The sequence below is a fragment of the Phalacrocorax aristotelis genome, chromosome 7, assembly GCF_949628215.1.
Source record: "Phalacrocorax aristotelis chromosome 7, bGulAri2.1, whole genome shotgun sequence".
Classification (NCBI taxonomy): Eukaryota; Metazoa; Chordata; class Aves; order Suliformes; family Phalacrocoracidae; genus Phalacrocorax; species Phalacrocorax aristotelis.
The window spans coordinates 49,155,395-49,163,032 of NC_134282.1; positions in this window are offsets into that span (position 1 = coordinate 49,155,395).

The window sequence follows — 7,638 nt, forward strand, 5'->3', positions numbered from 1 at the left end:
GTGCTACCAGCTGGGATGGCGTAAAGCAATGGCAGGGCTCAGCCAACTTTCAGTCACATAACTCTCCCTGTCCCAGGGAATGTGACCACCTGCACAGTCTCGCCTTTCCCCACACTGAAGGATGAAGGTTTAGCAAAAGTAGGGTAAAGCACAGAGCACAGCCATGCATAAAGGCAGAGACCCCCATAATGCTGCTTCTCCATCAGTTTGCCACCCTAAGCAACCTGCATATGTCTGGTGCTGACACTGCTCCTCCGTCCTCCAGCAACAAGGAAGAGTTATCCTGCTGGATTGTACAGTCTTGAATGAATATAACGACTCCCCACAGCTCTTAGTGAGACTTATCGGGGATATTTAAGAGGGTTGGAACCACATTATTTATGGAGGGGCTGTGCCCAGGGTGTGCCCGTGCCTCACTCTCTTTTTAGGACAGCTGTTCCCATGAAAGCTGCTACGGTGTTTTAATTCCTAGCTCCAGACCGCATAGGGGCCACTCTAGCCTCCAGCAGTTTTAAATGGAAGATGAATAATTTTAAGGCTATTTTGCAGATTTGTAAGGAGGAAATAGAGAAGCTGCAGGAAGGAAAAAAAAGAGTGTATGTTATTGTCAAAACTAAAAATAAAAAGCCCTCTTGGCTTTCCCCATCTAACAAGAGATATTCCTATCCTAATATTGCTCAGCAATGGGGTCCCTTTGGGCTGGGAGTGAAAGGGATACGTAGATACTCTGAGCATAATAGAAAAGCGATGAGGAAAGCAGCACACACAGTAATCAGGCAAGCGGTCAGTGTTTCAGCTGAGACCGTCCTTTGAATATCTCAACCATGAAGTAGTGCTAAGAGTGGATTCAGAATTGCCTGAACATCCCGGTCTCCCTGTGGAACGAAATACGGCTAGAGCAGCCTCTATTTATTGGGATGGCATTGGGGGATGTTGGAAGTTAATTGGCTCCTCAGATATGAAAAAGAAAAGTAACCTTGGGTCCCTCTGCTAATAATAAAAGCAGATAACCACCAAGCCAAGCAATGTATAAATAAGAGGCGAACCAATAATGACTTCAAAAAAGTATTTAAATGCAATCAGGCAGATATCAGAGGAAAGAATAATGACATGTGTACAGTAGACACAATGTAGATTACAATTTATAACAGGATACGGGATGGAGCCAGCACTTGATTAGGGGAGCATGTTACAAATTTTTCAGCATATGTCCTCTGTTTTTCTTTGCCTTGGCATAGAAGGCTGGGCACTGCTGGTAAGTAAATCAGATCGTCAGAAAATGCCCATGTTGATGAGAATTACGGGATCCAAGGAAATTAACTTGACTTGTATTTTAGACAATTCTGCCATATCCATTCCTTGCCCAGAGCTGTCAACTGGGAAAGAGTTGTGCCTGCTTACAGCTTTAATCAGAGATAAAAATTATCCCTAGTTCATGAATATGTTTATCATGAAGATATGTCAATGGCAGAGAATAGCTTCTCAGCATACATTTCTGCATGTCTTCCACTGAAAGATGTCATACACTGAAGTGTTTTGTTCTCCACATAAAAACCCTCATACTCACCTCATTGCCTGGCTCATGCCCAGACACGCACAGAGCCTGGGCAAGGGGAAGTCCTCCAGGACGAAACACAGGGAGCTTTGCTGACGAGCACCGTAGGGCCTTAAATCTCCTTGGGTGTCTGCTTGCTGTGCCTCGTCCGCATATGAACCATTCGCCTGATTGCCAAGGAAGAGGTCAGGAAGGACATTTTCTCTGGGTCTGATCACAAAGGCTGCTGGGGCTCCTTCGATTTTCCTCTGCAGCTTAAGGCTTGGTCTCCCTCCTCAATGTGTTCACAGCTGCGTTCCCTGCTGTTGTTCAGACCGATGCTTCGGCATTGCTCTTCACCGCTCCTGCAGTAAGTCGTGCTCTCCAGTGGGGTAGGGGGAGGCTGTGATGTGCTGTTTTTTGTGGATAGTCGGGGTATGATACACGGAAGTGGTCTTCATGAACAGAGTAATCCTATCCACTTCTACATGTCTTTTCCATGACAGCCTGGTAACTCCATGCCCTCAGAGTATCCTAAATTAAAGAAAGCAATACCGGAACAACTAAACCAAGAATGTGAATGACACAGTAGCAAAATAGAGAGCAAATGGCTGACAAGGGATGTTTATATGTTCACTGTGCTACTTTGGCTTGTCCAAATCCCCCTAGAAAACACAGCAAGCACAAGCAGCTAAATGAAGGCTCCTTGCAGGGCAGGGGCTTGCCGGATCCCGGTGTGTGTGTGCATACTGGCGTGGGTATATTTGTGTGTGTACGGTGGGGAGGAGGGAAGCTTGTCACTGTGTTTTCTAGACAGGCATAAACATCCCTGTTTATTTCCAGCATGCCATCTAAATTCAAAATTAGCATAAACTGATGATGTTAATTGATTTATATGCATGCAGGCAGTGCTTTATCAAAGGTAGAGGGACATAAGGTCGTTCCCCTAAGGGCCTCCAGGGAACAAGTACCCATCTGAGATAATATTGAGGTTGGCATAGTTGAGTATATAACTGTTTCCAAGTATGAAGAAATTGAGTTCTTTGTCATTAGCAAAAAAATAATTTTCCTATTAATATTGTAATTCTCCTTTTAATAAAAGCTGCCCTCATTGAGGTCTAGGAAAGTGCCCTCCAGGTCCACCAAGGGGTGGCCTGGGCTGCAGCTGGCAGGCTGGCTGCCTTCCCAGAGAAGGGGAAAGTCATTTTCAAATTGGCCATCTGAGCAAGGCCCTAGGAATTCTGTTCCCTTCAGGTCAATGTACTGCAGCCATTGTGGAAATATCAGAGCACTTCCTTGGAGGAGGTCACTGATGACACCAAAAGAGCAGGGACTGACAGGGAATTCTCTACTTTCCAAGGAAATTGCATGAAAATATTTGCCCAGTATCCCCCAGAGCTGTACCAAGACCAGAGCCACAGGAGAGGTTTGGCTTGCGCGTGGCAAAAGAGGGAAAGTATGTCCCCACTTGCACTGCTACCACCTCAGAAGGGAGGAAAGGAGAGGAGACAGTCACTAAAATACTGTGCCCAAAATGTCTTGCTACTGCTATTATTTTTCACCATCTATTTTAAAAAACCTTAATGTTTGCTAAGCATGAAAATGAGTTAACTGAACCATCATTTAATTCTTTTTTTTCTTTTTTTCTTTTTTTTTTTTCTCCTCCTGAGTAAGTTTGAGGGATCCAGATGTGAAATCCATCTAAAAGAAAAGTATCTTCCTTTTGTAAGCAAACTTCCCCTGCCTGCAAATTGGGAATTTTGCCTTCCCTACTGGGAGTTACAGTATTTGATTGCTCTCTGACTAAGTAGGAGCTCGACGAGGCCACCTTTACACTGAGCAATCCCATACATCAGAGGCCACCCCTTTGATTTCAATGGCTTTACTGGTGCTAAGAGAGGATATTGAAAACTTAGTCTTAAATCACACTTTTCAGGTAATAAGCAGCAATGAATGGAAGAGAAAAGGAAGCAGGAGGCTTATAGGGTTTAAGGAGCTTCTTTTGAAAAAAGAATCCGCCCCACTGCTGATGGCCTGATGCTCATGTGTGTTTGGAGATGTGCAAAAAAAGCAGGGTGTAAAGCTGTTAGCGGTGGTTCACGGCAACAGACTAGCTCCTGTCAAGGAAAAGCAGGTTAGGTAAACTTTTCAGGTGTTTGGAGGTGAATCTTTTCATTTGTGCACAGCCCTCGTTTGACCCAACTATTTCACATCATTACCAATTGCTTTGTTCGTACGTATCAAACTTCCTTCTTGTGCTTTATTGGTTTCTGCTCTTGCTGACCTCTTCCAGCAGTTTACTTTCTAACATCCTGAAAGCTTCATCATGACTGTTCAGCACACCTCACCTAGGGCTGAGATTAAAAGTTAAAAAAGAGAAAGAGTGAACACAACAGGAGAGAAAACAGAAGAGCTTTTGGCAGCAGCTTGATGACACCTTGGGGTAAGTGAAATGGGATGGGTAACCACCTGGAATAATGGCAGGGGAAAAAAAAAAGAGACAAGAAAGTCGAACGGCAGGGCCTGGGCAAGAGGATTAGGGAAAGAGCAAGCTGAGCAGACCTCGGGTGGGGAGAAAGTCAGAAAGTCTATCTATCCGTCTCAGCTCTCTTTGTCAAAGAAAGACTCTGAGACCTGTTAAAATAGCAAATGGGCTCGTTTAAATCACAACACAGGGCCCAGATACCTTGTATCCAGTGGCTGCTTCTCTCCTCATCTAAAAGTCTGCTCAGCTCTAAGGTGTAAGAGTCAGGGATATCTGCAGTGAGGGCAGGAAGGAGGGAACATGGGAATCAAACACGGGGAGAGCAGACAGGGTCTGACCCTACCTTCCGTGGCTGCAGAACACTCTGGTGTAGCACAGCCAACACAGCATCATTAATATCCACCTGTCATAGGTGCTACAGAGCTGCATTTGTGCTCCCCCCCCTCCACGCTAGACCATGGGACAGAGGGGAGGTGAGGGGACATTGGTCTGGCCGAGACTCACTCAGGCTGAGCCCGGGACCTTCTGCCTCTTCTATTCTGGGAACACAGAGCAGGGTTATGTTTAAGCTGCCTAAACAACATTACTGACATTGGTGGAAGATAAACATTTTATTCAGCATAGGGAGGTTGAGATCTGGGAGCCTGGCTCTGATCTGAATGGAAACGACAATGGAAACATGCAGTACTCATGCCAGGAAACATCATAAACTTCATTTGGTGTCAACAAAAAAAAATATTGTTTTGACAAAAGACATAATATTTTGCTTGGGTTTTTCTTTTTTGTCTTTTTTTGTCTTTTTTTTAATTTTGTAATCCTCTAGTATATGATAGAAAATTAAAATGTAAAGCCAAATATTGTTGTGTCCCCTCAAAAAGTTGGCATGGGTTCTTTAGCACAGTCAGAATTTTTTTCCAGTTTTCCTCCAAAAAGAAGTACTGGCAAAATCAGTTTGATGTTTTGATGTTGATGGAACCACCTACCTAATAGTCAGGATATGTATGTCTATCTCTACCCCTAACTCACGAAAGAATCTGACCTCCAGTTGTTCATCTCTAAGGCAATCTAAATTTGCAAAATTCAGGCTTTGCTTTAGGTTTATGCTATCATGAAGTATCGTAAAGTTCAGCAATGCCTGACAAATATGACCAAATCATTGAGATGTAATGTTAAAGCTGAAGGAATTCCAGGAAAGAGCAGCCTAAGGTCTGTTTTGTGAAAATACTAAATACGTGGCTGCCACTGCAACTGTATGAAGTCTTCTAGCAAAAGACACTATGTAAATTTTTAAAAAATAATTAGTTTGAAAAAAATAAAAGCATCTGACCTGTAGTCTTTTTGTCATTAAGTATATATATATTTTTTTTTCTTTGTACATTCTGCACTTTTTTATAGTGCTAATGAAGAATGAAATTGCTACATCTTCAGACTAATGACCCTCATCAAGCCTATTCTAACAATTTCTTCCTAGCCTTTCCAAATCACTGCCTCATGTTCAGGAGACACAGAGAAGCTTAGCTTCCATGTCTGCCTTTGGTGTTTCTACCAACTGTGGGTTTGAGAAAGGTAATGCTATGTCCCAGGGTACATGTCCTTGTCATCCTTGGTCCTTTTTTGTGGCTATCTCATAATTCATGCAAGTGATGCCATACAACTGTAAGTTTTTCATGAGGTCATAAAACCGATTTATGGAGGTTTTCCCATAATCTCCAAGCAAATTAAAGAAGGTTGATGGAGCTATGCAACTCACTGTTGCCTCAACAATGGTCTCATTCAGAAATGACACTGAACAAAATTGAGGTGTTCAGATATCAAGAATGTCCTTAAGAGGCCTTGTCTGTCTGTAAAAAATGTGATGCCTACAAACCAAGAGGGTTGTTTCTTTTATAAATTTTGTTGATTTTACCCATGGTAGCTACCTTAAGATTAGACAGATATTTTCTTCCTTTACTTTCTGCTTACAAATGCAAAAGTCTGATTAATCTGTTGCAGATCAGCACTTGGGAAAATAATTTGAGGTTAATCTGGTTTCTCTTTTGAGATATTTGAAGTTTAAGATTATCTGTTCTTCAAACAGTGTCTTATTTTGCTTTTTGTATTTAAAAATAATTTTACAATAAAGGAAATATTCAAATAAAGAAAAATTCCAATTTCAAAATTCCAAGAAAGGAAAAATTCTACACATACACATATATTTATAACTATATGTATATAAACCTATGTATATAATACGATGTTTTTTTATATATATAAGCTACTTACAACATACACATAAAAAAATTAAACACAAACATCACATTACTCTATTTCCAAACAATTAAAAGTGGACATTTCAGAACTGTGGGAACTTTATTCTTCCATTTTACTTCTGAAGCTGTTTGGAAGCACTTGCATTTTGACAGAAATATATAGTCCAAGAAAATGAGCTTTCGCTAAACTGCCTCCAACTTCAATATATGCCCTGTGTCAAACTCAGAGAAAGCTTGAAAGTAGTTCCAACCTCTGTGGCTGGGGCTGAGTGCCAATTATGCGGCACCCGATGGCCTGTAACTGTCTTCTTTGCTTCTGTGAATAACACTTTTCTAGTTAAAATCTTCAGGATAGCTTGCAAACTATTTGCTACTATTGCTCTGGAGTTGAAAGTAACCTTGAAAACACTTCTCCACGGTAGTAATCAAGGTGATTCTTCCATCCTTTCTCAAAAATGGTGGTACCTCATTCCTATCTTTCCTCCTCAAACTCCCCCCAGCAGGTTTCTGAAGACCTTTTTAAGGTAGGTGTTATCCTTTCTTTTTCTTATTATTTGAATATTTCATCTCAAACTTCACAGGGAGACAACTATCTCCCAACTGCATGAAACCAGCCAGGAGTGTTTTATATGTATGTTCTAAAGCATTTGATGCAATCTGTACTGTGATTATATATAAATAAATTCTTTTTAAAATCACCTTTTTATTTGAATGAGTGGGCCTTTTAGGGGAAAAAGACCATAAAGATCATACACAAACCAAGCGAGATCTAAGGTGAGAAACTCAAGAACTTTAAGGTGTATTTGAAATATAAACAGAGAAATATAAGCATTATAAAAACCAGTTTTATTACTGGAATTAAGAATTAATTCTTAGAATGATTTCTTGAGTAATTTAAAAGTGCTAATGAAAGCATTGGGCCAAATTCTGATCCCACAATTTTGCAAATTAAAAATAACTTGACAAAGTGAGTTCATTAAAAGGGAGATGGCATCAGCCTTGTCATGTTCAGGCACAGTACAAATAGATTTAAGCATTTAAATAAAAGACAGCTTCTGTGACAAACACATTACAGAACTAAATTTCAAGGCAATGCTGGCTCGTGGCCAGTGTATTGCAACAGACTGATAAAAGAAAACAACGAAATCATTAGATACTGTGGCCTTGCATTCAATTTTCTGTTTATGTAAAATTAAACCCTTATTAATATCATCATCACTGTTATTGTTCTAGTTTGGTGAATTCTTGTAGTTTTCTCATTATATTCCTTAAAGCCTCAGCTGCTGGAGTCAAGTGATCATCGGGAAAATTCCAAATTTCTTCTTTTTTAAATGTAACTTCTGAGTTTTCTTAGTTGTACAGAGACGTTC